The sequence below is a fragment of the Periplaneta americana genome, chromosome 2 (genome assembly GCF_040183065.1).
Source record: "Periplaneta americana isolate PAMFEO1 chromosome 2, P.americana_PAMFEO1_priV1, whole genome shotgun sequence".
NCBI classification, from domain to species: Eukaryota; Metazoa; Arthropoda; class Insecta; order Blattodea; family Blattidae; genus Periplaneta; species Periplaneta americana.
In genome coordinates this window covers 116,756,890-116,776,402 of record NC_091118.1, presented here as the reverse complement: position 1 = coordinate 116,776,402, position 19,513 = coordinate 116,756,890, and the positions used below count along the sequence as shown (strand labels likewise).

Below are 19,513 nucleotides of genomic sequence, written 5' to 3'. Positions count from 1 at the left end.
ATTGATTTCTGCAAATAAATGGTATTTGTAATAATTGTTAATGATGGCATCGTATACGTGAAAATGTGAGGTCCACCATTGCATGTAAGAAATGTTGTGACGAAATATATTAATCAATTTTGAGCAAACTTAGTAGATCTACAGAACTACTTCATTGTCTTATGTCTACTTCCTTAAATATAAAATCTTGACTTGAAAGAAATGAAATCACTTTTCTGGAAAAAAAATATGGGAAAAGAATATATTAAGTGGAAGCCGAACTGTAATGCAAGAGCATCGGCTCTCAGTGATGTCAATGCCTTCCTTGTAGCGCCATTAGCCATCGAAATATTAAATCTGTTTCATATTGAATTTATTCATAGACATATGCCCTTAATAGTACGGTATTAATTTTATTAGTGTACAATAGGGACATGCACATTTCTATTTTACATGAGTTTCTCACCAAAGAGGCAAAAATTCGAACCCAGTAAATTCTGCGAGTCTTACGATGAATGCAACCACCGGCGTAGTTCAGGCAGCTAAGGCGCTTGCCTGTCAAACCGGAGTTGCGTTCGGGTGCGGATTCGATCCCCACTTGGACTGAATACCTGGTTTTTTCCAACCGTAGGGTGAATGTCGGGTAATCTATGGCGAGTCCTCTGCCTCATCTCGCCAAATACCATCTCGCTATCATCGACGCTAAATAACCTAGTAGTTGATACAGTGTCGTTAAATAACCAAGTAAAAAATGATGAATGAAGATAATGTGACGTGGATTTCATCAAAGTTATTTGGTTTCCATTGCTGCTGTCATATTGTCATGGCTGTGTTATCGTCATAGCATGGCCTTCTCGCACATATAAATAACCTCTGCAGATAAAAATTCTCATTTCGTACAGATTTAATTTAATTATTGCTATGGAATCACTTAGCACTTAGAGCTGTACAGGGCTTTCATTTCAAAACGTCCCAGTCTATATAACTATTTATTTCAATTAAAATTTATTTAAACAAAAAAAAAAACAAGCCAATTTAGATGTTGAGTGAAATGTTAAAACCAGTGTTACAATTGTTTACACATCTCATTCATTTATTCTCATTATTTTGTTTTCTGTGGTCGCTTGGCAACCTGATTATTGTTATTGTCAGTTGGTTGCATGATGAAAACACAGTTTATTTTGGGTAATTTTCTATATTCAATTAATTGAATTTACTAAATTGTAATGTTCAAAATGTGCTAGACAGTAAAACAGCCTATTTCGGAACTCTTCTACATTGTATTCCCATAGTGTCAAAGCTATATACAGGGTGTTTCAAAAATACGGGGCATAATTTCAGGTATGTATTTCCCACATGTAGACAGTCAAAATAGTTCATTACAACATGTGTCCGGAAATGCTTTATTTCCGAGTTATGGCCTTCACAACATTGAAATACACCGGGACGTTTTTCTTTCCGCAGGTCGTTGCCGTCAAATGAGACATTAAGAGGGCACTCTGACAGTTCATTCCGAGGCGAAGGTTACATTCAGTCTTGTGTAGGCGTTAGACTGTGCGACATGTATTCAAATCAAGAGCTGGCAGAAATAAACTTCATGTACGGTAAGGCGGACGGCAATGCTGCACTGGCTCGTCGTTTGTACCAGGAGATGTACCCACAGCGACAATGTCCAGATCAGAAGACATTTGTACGTCTCCATTACCGTCTGTGCGAGTATGGAAAATTTAACTCTCCTGGTTTGGGAAGGGGACGACCAACATCTACAACTCCAGAAGTACAGGAGGAGATTCTGGAGGCTGTGAACATGACTCCTTCTATCAGCACACGAAGGGTAGCGTTGCAAGTCATTGTTCCTCATACGACTGTCTGGAGACTGTTGAAAGAGTATCAATTGTATCCTTATCATTTGCAACGTGTACAGGCCTTGTCACCAGCAGATTACCCTGCACGAGTTAGGTTCTGTCAGTGTGGTGTAAATCCGAACTTTCCTGCCTTAGTATTATTTACAGATGAAGCACAGTTCACAATAACAAATTTCCACAATCAGCATGTATGGGCGTATGAAAACCCACGTGCAACTGTTCCATCTCATCACCAGGTGCGGTTCTCCCTCAACATGTGGGCCGGTATCATTGGTGATCGATTAGTTGGACCCCATGTACTTGTAAACAGACTTACGGGACAGGCGTACACAAACTTCCTGGAAAACACCATACCTCATGTTTTAGAAGACACTCCACTGATCAATCGTCAACACATTCACTTCTTGCATGATGGCGCTCCTGCACACTTCAGTCTTACGGCTCGCCGGTACTTGGATCGAAGGTTTCCTGATCGATGGATAGGTAGAGGTGGCCCAATTGCTTGGCCTCCTCGCTCATCTGATCTGAACCCTCTCGATTTCTACTTGTTGGGCCATTTAAAACCATTGGTTTATTCGTCTCCGGTGCCTGATTTGGAATCCCTTCGGAATCGAATTGTGGCATGTTCTGAGGACATACGCAATACTCCTGGAGTTTGGGATCGTGTTCGCAGGTCAATGAGACATCGATGTGAGGTCTGTATTCAGCAGGAGGTGGACATTTTGAACATCTTCTGTAATGACAACGACCTGCGGAAAGAAAACCGTTCCGGTGAATTTCAATGTTGTGAAGGCCATAACTCGGAAATGAAGCATTTCCGGACACATGTTGTAATGAACTATTTTGGTTGTCTACATCTGGGAAATACATACCTGAAATTATGCCCCGTATTTTTTAAACACCCTGTATAATAATTTATTAACGTAAATACAAACTTCGGTTTATCCTCTATTCTGTTCTAAAGGGAAGGTTCATAATACACAACTATAATATTCCTTAATATCAGTTTGTATAACTGTTAGGTAAATATGGTGAAAATGTGAATTTACATAATAACCGGTTATTATTCACAATCACCGTTTAAATTGTGAAGTTTTATAAATATAATTAAATGCATCACTTTTACGTGTGATTTTACGACATTCCCAAAAGGAGTTGACTTCTTTAATAAGATGCTTAATTGAAAATGTGAAATAGAAGTGTAAGCTTATTTAGTGAAAAGTAAATTAAATAAATCTAACAAATACTGCTTCAGTCAAATACCTACTCTCAAATTGAATGAAGAACACTATGGATATTGAAAGAATGTTCTTCAACATTGCAGATATAACAGAAATATGTAAAAATATTTTTGAACTTTACAGTAATAATATTGTGTGTGTGTGTGTGTTTTCCAATTAAGAATACTACTCATTATTATTATTGTTCGCAATGACATTCAGCATTCAAGTAAACCACCATCCATTTCTTCATCATCAACACTCTCATCACCGTGAAGAGTGCACAATAATGCTTGGTCATAAACGTTCTCATTGTTATGTTTAAAGTAAAGAGAAATTTTTTACCCTTGGCAGGTGCGGCGGCAGATACTTAGTATCAATCAATTCAACAGCTGATAAATAAAATTTATCTATCTGCAGTCGACTCAAACCCAATACCGCTATGTCAGCGCATTTAGACTTCATAATCCTAGTGCGGTAGGTCTACTGTATTTCATTGATGGAAAAACTTCAATTGTCGAACGTGTTACTTTGATATAACTACATCGTACGTGCAACCTACAGATCGAGGTGACAAATTGATTTTCATGGCAAGCGTAATCACCTTACCGATTTTCAAAGCATCTTTCCCCCTTGAGAACATGTTTTGTTCATAGTAATCAACGACATATTGAATGAAGAAAAATTCACTGTAAGGGATGAATTTTATTTACGTTATAAGTTCCAAAGTAATTTTCTCCCACATTCGTAAAATAGCCGTATAAAATTGCGTACGACATACGAGTTCTGTCGTATTACTGGACCCAGGCGAGTGGAGCCGCGGGCGTATGTGAACTATAGCGATGATTCTATACGAACGCAGGAGCAGTACAAGTGGCGCTCCGGGCTGCAGGACTCCACTGGTCTCGGTCGAGAAATACCTCGTACAATTAGTCAAAATAGTCGTAGGTATGACAATCCTGGTGCATTCTATTGTTATTGGAAAATATAAACAGGCCATATTTGTCCATTGTTATTCAGAAGCCTAATTTAGTTTCAGAACAGTCTGTCAACGTCAACACATAAAACAGCGTAAAATACTTTTTATCAAACTAATGGGATTATCTTCCTTATTTACGAAGTTGTTAAAAGAATAAAACCTCCAGATGAGGTGGAAGATCGTGTCTTTCATAAGTTGGGACTACAAGCGCAGGATTTTTTATGTTGTTTTTACAGTAGCGTGCAAATTAATCCGAACAACGTAATTACTTATGCAAACACACTCAAACGGGATAAAAAAAAAGATCTAAGACATATCTCAGTAATCTATGTGGCCTCCCTTGTTCCTAATAACAGCTCTGAGACGATTTGGCATGGATTCCACTAATTTCCCACAAATATTCTTCATTTCTTCATCGCGAAACCATACACCAATGAGGGCAGAAATCATCTTCTCCTTTGTAGAACAATCCATTTTTTGCATTCGTCTTTTGCAAATTGACCACACGTTCTCAATGGGGTTGATGTCGGGTGAGTTGCCTGGCCAGGGGAGTACCTGAATATTCTTCTTGTTGAAGAATTCTGTAGTTTTTCGAGACGTATGGCATGGTGCCAGGTCTTGTTGGAACACACCTCTGCCATCCGGAAATGATTTTTGCAGCTGGGGTACGATTCTGGTTTCCAATAAGTCAGAATTCATCATTCCCTTGATAGGTATTAATGCTCCAGGCCCTTCATGTGTAAAACAACCCCAAAACATTACTTTAGGGGGTTATTTGGGTGCTTGTTGGAGATGAGCTGCTGTTACTTTTTCGGATCCTTTCCGTACGTAAGAAACACGGTGGCCGTGGACCTCGAAATGAGACTCATCGGAAAAAAGTACATTCTTCCAGTCATTCACTGTCCAATGTTGATGTAATTATGCCCACATTAAGCGTTTTTTGCACATAACAGGGGTTAGCAGTTGTTTCTTAATAGGCTTACGAGCCCTTCGTCCAGCTTCCAAAAGCCTCTGCCACACTGTTGTGACGTGAATATTCGCCCCAGTGGTAGCCATTAACTCGCGGGTTAAGTCGACAGCAGTTAGTCTAGGATTTAATTTACTTTTCCTGACAATTAAACGATCATCTGCAGGTGAAGTCTTCCTTTTCCGGCCACAGTTTCCTTTTTTCTGGGGTGTGATGGATCCAGTCTCCCTGTATCGTTTTATGATCGAATTAACAGTAGCCAAACCGATGTAACATTCTGCAGCAATTTGCCTCTGTGTCATAGAAGAATGCTCTGCTAATGTTATAATTTTAGACCGTTTTCGTGGAGTTGTATCCATTTGTGAAGACGACAGAATGTACACAGGATTGCAGTATTAAGTCTTCAACACAACTGAAATGCTTATAAGTACAAAACGACAGGCAAAATGTCACATATTATAAAAAAATAATGACAGACCTTCAACAATGGAATTACACGTACTACAGATGCCAATTAAAGCGGTATGAGCAGCTGTGAGGCCAACAATGACAGAAAATGTAAAAATATGTCGTGTTCGGATTAATTTGCACGCTACTGTATATGAAAACTGAACTATTCGCTCTCTAAATAAATAATGGAAGATGAAGACTGTGTGATGGAGAAAAAATACTTTTTCAAAACTTGTCTTTAGATGTTTATTTGGTGTATCAATCTTCGTTTTCAAAATCAGATTTTTTAATATTTCATAGAAAAAAATTATATTGACTTCTGTGAATAAGTCAATGACTTCTGAATCAATATGGGTATCTTACGGGAAATTTTCGAATATTTGGCGAGACATGGAATTTTATTAGGAACAGCAAGAAACACAAAGTTCTTAAAGAGGTCAAGTGTGTGAAAGGTAGGAACTGATATGAAATGATTTTACCGTCCATTATTTTATTAAATATTCTGTGTGATAGATAATTGACCAGTGACTAACATTCTCGAATATTGACCAACTTCAGTTTCTTTATAGTTTACTCTGAAAAATTTGCTGATCACGAGTTTTCCCCAGAAAATGCCTTCAATGCGTTCTTTAAACATTATGGATAGTACTTAATATGAAGTACTTCAACGCGAACTCTATTATACACTGTATATTCATATCCTAAATTACAAAATAAACTAATATACTACTTGTTTCGACGAGAGTTTCAGGCTATGGGACTTCAGAAGTTTTGTCACAGCTAAAAGAATTTAATAATAGTATATTATGAAACAAGATTATAATGTTACACTTTTCGGTATGAGTCAATTTTTAGGGAACGAACGAAGCCATTTCCTAATTTTGACGAATGCAGTAAGTGTAGAACATTATAAACGTGTTCCATACGTTACTTTTTGTACGACAGCATTATAAAACAATTATTAAAGAAATAACATCAGGTTTGTAATGACGGGTAGTTTGATATCATGGTCTATGAAGAAAGAGGTTGTTATGGCAACAATGATGTATTAAAATATAATATTATAGCATTGCAAATCGTTTCATAACATTAACTTTGACGTTTTAGTTGGAATGGTAATATCTTTACGACACTTTTTTAATAATATGGCATATTATGCACGATTTTGACTAACGATAAAAGCTGTTTATAATGATGATGTATAAAAAACTAATTTTAACAATTGCTGCTGAGAGAATATAATGAACTAATTTTAACAATATATTGCTGAAAGTTTACCATGCTTGAGATAACTTTATGAACTAATTTTAACAATTGCTGCACGTTTTTTCACGAGTGAGATAACTTGATGAACTAATTTTAACAATATATTGCTGAAAGTTTACCACGCTTGAGATAACTTTATGAACTAATTTTAACAATTGCTGCACGTTTTTTCACCAGTGAGATAACTTGATGAACTAATTTTAACAATATATTGCTGAAAGTTTACCACGCTTGAGATAACTTAATGAATTAATTTTAACAATTGCTGCACGTTTTTTCACGAGTGAGATGATTTGATGAACTAATTTTAACAATATATTGCTGAAAGTTTACTACGCTTGAGATAACTTAATGAACTAATTTTAACAATTGCTGCACGTTTTTTCATGAGCGAGATAATTTGATGAACTAATTTTAACAATATATTGCTGAAAGTTTACCACGCTTGAGATAACTTAATGAACTAATTTTAACAATTGCTGCACGTTTTTTCATGAGTGAGATAATTTGATGAACTAATTTTAACAATATATTGCTGAAAGTTTACCACGCTTGAGATAACTTAATGAACTAATTTTAACAATTGCTGCAAGTTTTTCCACGCATGAGAGAATATAATGAACTAATTTTAACAATTGCTGCAAGTTTTTCCACGCATGAGAGAATATAATGAACTAATTTTAACAATTGCTGCAAATTTTTCTACGCATGAGAGAATATAATGAACTAATTTTAACAATTGCTGCAAGTTTTTCCACGCATGAGAGAATATAATGAACTAATTTTAACAATTGCTGCAAGTTTTTCTACGCATGAGAGAATATAATGAACTAATTTTAACAATTGCTGCAAGTTTTTCCACGCATGAGAGAATATAATGAACTAATTTTAACAATTGCTGCACGTTTTTCCATGCATGAAACAACTTGATGAACTAATTTAAACAACTGAAGCGTCGCGTCGGTTGGAACAACGTTGTAAGTTACAAAATTTTCATTCGGCGTGTTTCCGTGTAATAATGTTGTATGTCATGTTACTTTACTATACTATTTGGCTTGCAACTGTCCATCAATGCAGTACGTGAAATTTGTCCATTCAAAAGTTTGCTACCCTATAAGAACAACGTTGTACGTGTACACATTTTTGCAGCTCCTGTAAATTTTACTAAATGTAACTTATAGCGTTGTTCCAGCCGACGCTTCAATTGTTTACACATCTCATTCATTTTTTCTCATTATTTTGATTTCTATGGTCGCTTGGCAACCTGGATTATTGTTATCGTCAGTTGGTTGCAGGATGAAAACACAGTTTATTTTGGGTAATTTTCTAAATTTAATTAATTGAATTTACTAAATTGTAATGTTCAAAAGTGAAAAACTTAATGAATTAATTCTATCAGTAGTGTCTGAAGAGCGATTGATTACTTTAAATTCTCCGAAAAAACATATTCACATTTACGGAACAGTCAAAATCAAAAAGCCTTATTTTTGCTCTTTCGTTATTGTCGGTAGAAAAATATTTGAAGACTGCAATTAATGTGTTCTTAAGACAGAAGTATCGGCTAACTTAACTCGAGTAGAATTAGGCGGAGCCCAAAATTTGGTGATAATATACAGTTGTCAAAAAAAAAAAAAAAAAAAAAAAAAAAAAAAGTGGCCGCACTTGTGAACAGCGAAAATTTTCTAAGTCCACTTCAGGTCACGGCGATGTTACACGATGCATGTCCTTGTAGAAGCAGTTCCGGAACTAAGGAATTATTTCATATCTGCGTTTCGTAGACCAGCGGTAGAGTGCTCGCTTAATGATTGAAAGGTTGGGAGTTCGGGCCTTGTTGAAGTTTTCATTTTATTTTTTAATCGTTCTTTAGCGATATAAATAATATTCAAATTATAATTTGTATTCTGCTACTGTTCTTTCACGTTATAAATAATATTCAAGTTACCATTAATATTCTGTTATCGGTCTTTCGCGATATAAATACTCTGAATTTATATAAGAAATTATTGTAATATAAATAACCATTTTTCTTTGTAAAATAGGTAATGCTATTTAAATAATTAATTATATATAATATCTTATATTAATTAAACAAACCGATATTTATCATTTATATTATGTTATCGTTCTTTAGTGATCCTGTATAATTAATATTGAAGTTATTTATATTCTGTTATCGTTGTTAGCGATATAAATAATATTCAATTTATCATTTATATTCTGTTATCGTTCTTTAGCGACATATATAACAAATTTAATATTAGGTTTGGAACAATACAGTTGCATAATACTGGTGTTAGTTTTTTCTTTTTACATTATTGCATTATATTATCTTCAAACACGATAAAATGAAAAGGAGTGACGAGGAATTGAACCTCAGACGTTTACATCAAAATTCCGACGTTCTTCCGACTGAACAACGAGGGCTCAAGTAAAGAAACATTTGCGGAAAAATTGGCCCAATTCCCCTCCAATATTTTCTGATGATTTGTAGAAGTTCGTCCAGGATGCGGGGGACAAAGGCTAATTAGGATTTCCCGGTATCTGATCGGGTCAAAAATCCTGATAGAACTAATATTTAACCCTTGCGGTGAATTTCGGTGAAGTCCGGAGGGCCCAATTAGTCAAATCCACTCTCTTCACCGCCACGCTTGGGCTCCCTAAAATCTATTAAGATTCGAAAGGAACAGTGGTGTGCGGAAAGCAACGGGAAGTTAACGCATTTATCCTTCCAAATAAAAACTGCAAACATTAGCAAAGGAAGTTTTTAACAGAAAAAGAAGCATCTTCTGCGACATCTGGAAAAAGAACTAAGGAACAGACTAGTGAAGTGTTTTGTGTGGCACTGTATGGGGAAAAAAACATGGACATTACGATGAAATGAAGAGAAACATATAGAAGCATTTGAAATGTGGATGTGGAGAAAAATGGAACGTGTGAAGTGAACAGACAGAATAAGAAATGAAGTTGTGTTGGAAAAAATGGATGAAGAAAGTATGATGGTGAAACTGATTAGAAAGAGAAAAAGGAATTGGGTGGGTCACTGGTTGAGAAGAAACTGCCTACTGAGGGTTGCACTGGAAGGAATGGTGAACGGGAGAAGAGTTCGAGGCAGAAGAAGATATCAAATAATAGACGACATTAAGATATGTGGATCATGTGCGGAGACTAAGAGGAAGGCAGAAAATAGGAAAGATAGGAGAATGCTTGGTTTGCAGTGAAAGACCTGCCCATGGGCAGAACGCTTATGTATGTTCAGGATGCTTGGATTGTCGTGGCTGAGAATAGTAGTTATTTGAAAAGACTCTAGTCGATTCCATGCCCACTCGACTGCAAGAATGCTGGCTAACTTTCGGTGCTGGACCCCGGACTCATTTCACCGGCATTATTACCTTCATCTCATTCAGACGCTAAATAACAAAGATGTTGATAAAGCGTCGTAAAAAATAATCGAATGCAAGATGTGATCGAGATGTGGGAAAGATAGATTAAATATATTGAATCGTAGCTTTTTGTTTTGTTTTTTTGAACGATTAATTGTTTGAATGTTCTAAGGCAGACGCCAGTAAGTTTCTTTTGTTTATGCCATGAAATATTTTTTTGTTGAGAATAAAATATTTTTTTTCTTTTCATTTGCAGCCATAATGTCATAATAAGTAATGATAAAGGCATGGCATAATACATTCATGAACCTGATGTTAATTACTGAAATAATTATGAAAGGGAAAGGAGCAATTATGTATATTTTGTATCTCTCTCTTAAAAACAAAACAAAAAAATAACATAAAGAGCACGAGGTTGTATTCGAACGCAGGACCTCACGAATAAGAGGCCAGAACGCTACCATTACGCTATCAAGTAACACAAATAATACTTTAATTATAACTGTAGATATCAGGCAACGTGATATAACAACATGTAACATCGCCTGGGTCCGAACTGTAGCGAAGATACCCGAAGGAAACTTTGCTTCTGGAGAGCGGCCACTTTTTCTTTTGACAACTGTACATATTTCTTATAGCCTAATTTTTAAGTGCTATTACATTATTATTATTATTATTATTATTATTATTATTATTATTATTATTATTATTATTATTATTATTATTATTATTATGTAATATATATAATACTAATTTTTTTTTAGGAAAAGATAATTTCGGTAACTCTTCCCCAGCACGCGGCACTAAACTCCTTTCCCACCGCTGTATGGGTTTGGTTACAGCAGCACGTACGAATAATTCACACTACTTCCCTAGATATCTATTTACATATCCAATTTTCGTCTTCTCCTTTCTTCCTAACACAGCGAAAAGTTATTAAAATTACCCTTGGAGTGTTTCCTTCACACAGGAGACAAACTGTGACCATGTCATTCGGCCTTCGTTTAAATGCGAGCAACGAAAAACGCAAACAACGGCCACTCTTGGGCAACGGTAGTCACAACGATACACAGAAAGGACATTCGTTACTTTTTTCTCAGCGTTACAATCCAAGGTGGATATTTACTAGTGCTGTTGATCGATCAAAATATTTAATCGATTAACTATTTGAATTTAATCGAATAATCGATAGATTAATCGAGTTTTGATCGAGTTGAAAAAATGTTTTAATATACTGTAATACACAATTATTGTTAAATTTAACTTTTGTCCGGTGATAAGCATAAGTATTAAATGTTGTATATCCGTATATATTGTATCGTTATATTACAAAACAAATATTTTAATTATTTACAAACATATTTATTATAAGGCTTATAATTAATTGTCAATTTCCCGGGAATTTTTGAGACAAACATAAATAACAAAAGTATGTGTGTACGACTAGGTAATATGAGGGAATCGAACCGACGCGACGCCCGAGCGCAACTCCGATTAGCAGACAAACGAGCTAACGCCTGAACTTGTCTATAACTAGGTAGATATTTTTGAAGCGTTGTGTTCAAAGTCCACAGCGTGGTATGGGTTTCATTAACATGTTTCCAGGTCTCAGCCTCTCATTGTGAACTGCGAGTGAACCTCGTCCTTTCTGACGTTTGGGTATTCATCTAATCACGATCTTAATGAAAGGTGAAATTGTAGCAAGCTCGGGCCACAATGTTACGTAAGCTCGTCGCTTAGCGTTTCATTATTGGCAAGCGTCTTCTTGATATTACGTAAATTAGCGCTTCGCCAAGATGTGCTGGCTCCAAATCGGAGCTATCTGGTCAATGAATTGGCCACGCATCCAACAGCGACCAAGAGCAAGGCCAATGAATCAGCAGCAGACGAGAGCAGAACATGCAATCATGCAAGTGTGGCCACTGGAAGAAAAATAGAAGTTTTCTGATTCGGTATTTACCATTGGTTTTGAGTTGTCTAGATGGTAGATGCTTTGTAATGTAGATGTAGTGTTGTAGAGAGTATTTATTGAAGGGCCTAAAGTTTGCGTGTATCATGCATAGGCCTATATTGATGCTAATCTTGAATGTGACCTCTTTGGAATGTAATGAATCAAGTTCGACTGGAGTTACTATTTTACATAATGTGATTGCTGAGTTATCGATTCTTCATATAACATTCAAATGCATGGTGCGATAGTGAATCTGGCGATTTTTCAATATTAAATATTGCCAGTTTTTAGTACTGGGGAGAATGTAACTACCATCATCTTGCAACCTCATTGTACCATCCAGTTCTTGTGGACTAGTAGGCATTGGGCATTCGCCGTAAAAACTTATTACAAAAACAATTTATTTACTTGTCTACGTATTCGGAGTATTTTACGTTCCATGCATGCCATCAAAATTCTACGAAGGAGTTGACAGTGTAAAATGTGTACGTACGCCAGAAAATATTGCCAGAGTGAAAGAAGTTTTTTAAAGAAATCTTCCTTTGTTGTGATCGCTAGTGACAAAGTTAACGAAGATAATGAACGAATGTGCCTTCTTTGATGTTTTGACTTAAGAAATATTATAAATGATTTGTGTGTTGTAAATATAATAATGGCGACATTAAGTTTGTAGTGCATTCTCATAGCCATTCGAATGGCGTCCACAATTATGACTATTATTAATGAAGTAAGATTATAGAAAATAACACAATCTTTTGTTAAAAAAGGGGCATATTCTGAATTTTGTCTAATTTTCTGGATTTATTGTAAAACCATCGCAGCCTTCACATCGTGTTCTCTGGATTTGGTCTACATTACGTTTTTTTTTATCTCCCATGGAATCTGTATCTTAAAATTTTATACGAGAAATGTTATATTATAATAGTACTAAATCGCGCTGAATTTGACAACAGTTTTGAATTCTGTATGTATATTTATTAATACGTAATTTATTTAATAAAATATAATATCGTGATGGAATTAATCTGAATTTTATTGGAATAATAAATAATCCTAATACAGTACTTTTCTATAATGACCACAAATTGCAGAGCCCATACAGCCATTCATTTCGAGTTCTGAATCTTTATTTTCTGGTGTGAATTTGCAAAAAGTATACATTAACTTAAGAACAGCTTGAATTACTGTTTATTTCATTTTCCATAGCAACAATAATGAAGTAATTAAAACGGAAGGTCATGTGAAAATAAACCCCATTCTTTTATGAATAAAACAGTTATTGTTCTATACACTACATGATTACGCAGCCATAAGATGTGATCTAGCAGGCAATGATTCTATAACAGCTGCAATAAAAAGAGAAGAATGGAGAAAAAGATTGGGGAGGCCATGGCCCGAAAACTGGCCGAAGAACCATAGTGTCAGTATGTTTCTATAAACTTAATTTTTAACAGAATTTCGAAATTTCTCAATCTTTTTTTACATTTGAATAACGCTATACTGTATATCTATGTGTACCAATATTAATAACATCTAAATAAACCTACGTAAACCAATTTGGAGAACATTTTGTAGGGCTACATGCATACCAGTCAACGATAACTCCACAATTACTCCTAGATTAATAGAAGATCTTATTGTAATAACACGGCAGACAATATTGTAATAATATGTAAACAAAATTGAGATTTCTAATGTTACCGGAGGAATACATTCTTCAAATGCTTTCTAGATATTCAGCTACACGTAAGAACTACGTTGACAGACGTGTTACTCCACTAAAGCTTTGGGTAGATTCTCATAAAACGTGACAAGCCACTGCATCAAAGTGGCAGGGAAATAACTCCATATTAACAGCTGTGTAATATTTTGTCTGAAATGCAGATAAAGAGTTCTGACAATGATACTTTTACTACCAAAGGCAGTAACGGAGACGGAGACGAGTCATCATCTGAAGGCTTGTCTGAGGTAATTATTTTCAATTTCAATATTATTTTGGCTTATTATGCATTAGATTTTCAGCATTGTTTGATAATATGAAGTATTTTTATAGACATTTGAAATTAAATTACTCTTTTTTTTTCTCTTCACTATTGAAAAAAAATACAATTAGTAAAATCATACTTATTATTGACAGACTTAACTGTTTATCAAAATACAAAAATAATGGTTGTTCTAGTATTGCTGTTTAAGTATATGCCTCTTTGCTTTCTCATTTGAGGCTATATTTTACGTATGTTCCCTATTCATGATTGTTACTTAACGTTTTAATGAGCAGCATTTTTCATGTCCAGAGGTATTATAAACTGTATTTATTAACAAAAAGCAAGTCAAATTGTAACAGTGATATACAAAGTGTACCTGTATATTATAACCTCGATCTCAAGGTAACTTATTTTGACTAGTGAATCTGTTCACTAACTGTGAACATTCGACTGCGGCTGAGCAGACCTCAAATTAGAGTAGTGGTTGGGCTTTTACAGGACATTCACTCTGAGGAAATACCTACGTACCCTGGGAATCTTGAAGGAAATCTCACGTTGCAGAATTTGTAATGAAGAGGAGACAGCCTCTCATCTTCGAATGTCAAGCTCTAGTTACCAGGAGATAACAGACTCCTAGAAATTGTTCATCCAAATGAGAAATTCCCTAGAAAGAATCTACAGTAGTGAATATGATCCTAATCCTTACACAAGGAGCAGATCTATTCACATAGAAAAGATGGAGGTAGGAGAATAATACAATAGTCCAAAGCCTAACACTTCAGGTTGGGGAGAGTAACCCGACTTCTTCAGTATTATTTAATATAATCTGTTGGATGAAATGGTGGACAATAGTAAGCTGTTATTTCGATCTTTGCAAGTGGACAGCTTCAAATACTTTGGGTGAACTATAAGCAGTAACATGAGTTGCTGTCAGGAAGTCAAAAGGAGAATAACAATGGCAAAGGAAGCTTTCAATCGAAAAAGCATTTTTTGCGTACAATTGGAAAAAGAACTAAGGAAGAAACTAGTGAAGTGCTTTGTGTAGATTGTGGCATTGTATGGAACAGAAACATGTACATTATGACGAAGTGAAGAGAAAAAACTATAAGCATTCGAAATATGGAGAAGAATGGAGCGTGTGAAATGGACAGACAAAATAAGAAATGGAGCTGTGTTGGAAAGAGTGGGTGAAGAAAGAATGATGCTGAAACTGATCAGGAAGAAAAAAAGTAATTGGTTGAGTCACTAGTTGAGAAGAAACTCTTTACTGAAGGATGCACTGGAAAGAATAGTGAACGGGAGAAGAAGACTTAAGGGCAGAAGAAGATATCAGATGATAGACGACATTAAGATAATTGAATCATATGCGGAGACTAAGAGGCAGGCAGAAAATAGGAAAAACTGAAGAATGCCGGGTTTTCAGTAAAAGACCTGTCATTTGGCAGAACACTGTGTGTGCGTACGTCTCTCTCTCTCTCTCTCTCTCTCTCTCTCTCTCTCTCTCTCTCATGAAATGACTTTGTAATAGCCCATATGAAACTTTTTGTAAACCTAATGTGAGACTCATGAAAAATTTACATTATTTAGCTTGTTATATTACTGTAATAAGCTCATAATATGTGATCAAAAATTTCCAATAGTTTAAAGTAGAGGATTAAAAAAAGTTTTACCTATTGTAATGAAAGTGACAAGAGTTTCACAGGACAGGCGACGACCCTTCACGATCTTAAGTTTTTAGCCAAGAACTTATCATCGTTGTTCCTGCAATAACTCCTATGTGCAAAACATAAAATTTTTCATTGGGAAGCCGTACATAGAAAACTGTGAATTCTTACATTTTCGAAACAAAGAAATATCATTACATATAGGAGATTTTATTATTTGCTGTATCACTATTTAAGTTATTTAATAGAGCAAAACTTTGAAAATCGATAAATATGTCACATAGGAGTTATTACAGGAGCAACGACGTTATTCTCCTCGTTCTTTCCAAATAGAAATAAAAAATTATTTAATATATTAGGTTATTATTACATTACGCATTGCAGTCTGAAAAAGCAGAAGCGTGTGCTCGGGCGCATTTCAAGTTAGATTTGACTTTTTAGAACATAGGCCTACTACTTTTTTAATTTCAATGTCCTATCGGATGTCTCTCGGCCCTCGGAAGATTGCGCACGTATCGAAAGCAAACGCGGCCGTGCAGTGGACCCGACTTAAACTGGTGCAATGACTAGAGAATTGTATGAATTTGTTAAAGGAGCAAGTTGGTTTCAAAAAAAAAACTTAGTAAACTTAGTCCACTCTTCAGAAAAAAATAAACTCTTTCATGGCGTATTTAGTGCAATTATTTAACCATAACTTATGTAATCATTTAACCATATCTATAAATATTGGTCTACACAGCGAACATGGCTACGGGATTGCAGGCGCTGCTGCTGTTCGGTTACGTGGAGTTCACTGCAATAGCTAGCGCTACCAACGGACGCGTAAAGAACATCGATAAACTGGTAATCACAAAATTATAAAATAAACATTGTGTTTGGAAAATTAAGATATTCCTATGTTCTTTCATTAAAATTGCCTTTAATTAGTTGCAATAATCCTTCACGATATAAATTGCTTCACTGTCATGATTTATAAATCCATCTTTCCCCAGTGTTGGTAACCTTGGGTAACAGCAAGTTGTATGTCAAGCCGTATACGTCACTCAATATGTATACGCCAGTCTCCAATACGCAGGTTCGCTGGGTCGATTAGTGTAACACATAAAATGATTAGAAAATAAACAAATTGTGCACACTGTTTAATTGGGTTAATTGTAAGTCTAACATGTAGGCCTATTTGTTTTAGTAAATTATGCGCGGAACAATTTTCTACAATTTTATTAAGAGACTCTCGTGGCATCTTTTGTTGACAACACAACCCATCCGGCAATCTTCAGATATTTTGTTAATAAGAATTCAACTACCATATATTCACGTCAAAACTGGATTGTATAATCATTGTACTTTAACCTTACCTTGTACAATATGTAATACAGCATTGTATACAGTTTTTCAGCTGTTTGTAGATAGTTTTAAAGTTGTAATTCACTGCTGTAACATTTGAATGATACTATTTACTATTGAATATAAAATTGTAATTGTAAACTGCATAGGACAGTGACGTACCATCATATTCACTAATATACATAGAGCGTAATATCAGTCTAGTATATAGTCACGAAGCTTGAGTTGTGAGGGTGCTAGTAACAATAGACTGTGCCGGTACTATTTCGCATATGAGGCAATATTAGCGATCCTAGTGGCTAGCAACTATCTATGGATGCATATTTACTACGTATTTGTGACTATATACACTGTGGTAATACTATTACCCCATTCAACCATTTTCTTATATTAGTATGCATTATAACTATCTTACTGAAGTAAAAGCATAATCAAATGTTATGTTTTATTTAACGACGCTCACAACTGCAGAGGTTATATCAGCGTCGCCAAATGTGCCGGAATTTTGTCCCGCAGGAGCTCTTTTACATGCCAGTAAATCTACTGACATGAGCCTGTCGCATTTAAGCACACTTAAATGTCATCGACCTGGCCCGGGATCGAACCCGCAACCTTGGGCATAGAAGGCCAGCGCTATACCAACTCGCCAACCAGGTCGACCATAATTAAATGATTTTAATGATTTTAACAATGTTAGTATTGTATAGACAGTGACTTCCACGAGAGAATGTTTGCGTAAATAAGTTAACTGAAATACAACATGTCAGGAACTTGTTTCCACATATGTAATTAAATGTGCTCACTATGTAATTGTACTGCAACCTGAAGATAACCACTAGTGGTTGAAAACGTTAGTTGAATTATAAAACTTTCTTAAAATTAAAACGTTGAAAATGTTTAAAAAAAAAAGTTACAAAAATGTTAATAAAGCTAATATAGCTTAATGATAGACGGGCCCGTTTCGACATCGGTTCAGTGTCATCATCAGTGTGTCTCGAACTGCTGTGGCTCCAGCTCGTCTTGATATTCGATTGCTGTCGTCACTGGTGGGAGTGTGCAGCTCTTACGGTGGTGGAGGTTATTTGTATGTTATTTATTATGAGATCAAATAATGTACATGTATTGAATTGTAATTGTGTATTCAGTATAAGTTGTGGATAATATGTTATTGTGTGGTTGTATATTTCGCATTGTTCTAATATGTTTAATTGTGTGCTTTTTTGTGTGATGTGTAAGAGTAGTATTTCCATATCTGTTTCTATGTTATTGTAATCGTGATTATTGTTAGTAATGTGTTCTGCGTAATTGATGCGATGTATGATTTAGTTATTACTTTAATGTGCTCATTGTGTCTTATTTGTAATGATCTTCCATTCTGGCCTATGTAGACATCTGAACAGCCATTGCATTTTAATTTATAAACTTCTGTTGTTGATGTGATTGTTTAGATATTTCTGCATTGTATTATTTGTTTTCATGTATTTTATTTTTTTAATGGAGCTGCTATTTTGTGTGTGTTGGTATGTTATGTATTTATTCTCGTGTGTTGGTTTGATATGTTTTTGTTTTGTGTTTTATTAGTATGTCTATTATATTAGAGTTGTATCCATTGTCGTGTGTTATAATTATATTTTATTGTTTTTTGTTCTTCAATGTAGTTGTCATTGTTCATTGGTATATTAATTATTTAAATGACATCGCAATAAATTTCTCTCATTAGTAAAAGATAAGTTCAATTATTTTATCAATTGATAATAAAAAAAATATTATTATTATTATTATTATTATTGTTATTGTTATTGTTGAATTGACATTTATCCATAGCTTATTTAATTTCGTTCGTTAGACACGCTTGAAGTCTTACAGCATGACTAATTCCTGTGAAGAGTTACACGCAATCATAGGGTTTCCCTCAAATAACTTGTCACTTTTTCCTTAAAAAAAAAAAAAAAAAAAAAGAAAAGAAAAAAGAACTTGCGTGACTTTCGGGATATTTTCTCGCGTGTTTATTTCGCGGTCGCGGGTAACCGCTAAATATTGGACGAAGTATTACTGATAAACGATATACAGTATTAATTCCTGTTTCATGATTGTCATACTTGCAAATAATCTAGAACTGAGAAACAACGATCCGTTCTCCCCTCCACAGTAGGTTTATCTACTTTGAAACCAATTTCATTTCGAAATTGTTGAAAACATGTTTATCTGGTGGGAACTGGCTTTTTTTTTCTTTGATATTTTGTCTTCACTTCTCACTTTTGAATATCATACCTCTCAGTTTTGTACATCATAGCTGCGTCAAACTGAAAAAATAAATAAATAAATAGATAGATAGATAGATAGGTAGGTAGATGGATGGGTGGGTGTATGGATGGGTGGATGGATGGATGGATGGATGGATAATCGAATCTTATCCATGATCGTAAGATTGAGAGGTTAAACGTTTATTCTGTAATGATATAC

General features: G+C 35.0%; 1 protein-coding gene across 4 annotated transcripts in view; it reads left to right on the top strand.

The window, feature by feature from the left end:
- LOC138694541 (organic cation transporter protein) overlaps window positions 1-19,513 on the top strand; it is a 146,745-nt gene that overhangs the window by 16,206 nt on the left and 111,026 nt on the right. Inside the window, exon 1 of one of the 4 annotated variants that reach the window (XM_069818374.1) lies at window positions 12,038-12,058. The exons of the other annotated variants lie outside the window; for them this stretch is intronic. The gene's annotated coding sequence lies outside the window, so the exon portion shown is untranslated. Of the gene's footprint in view, window positions 1-12,037; window positions 12,059-19,513 lie in introns of those variants that run through there. 4 annotated transcript variants of the gene reach the window in all.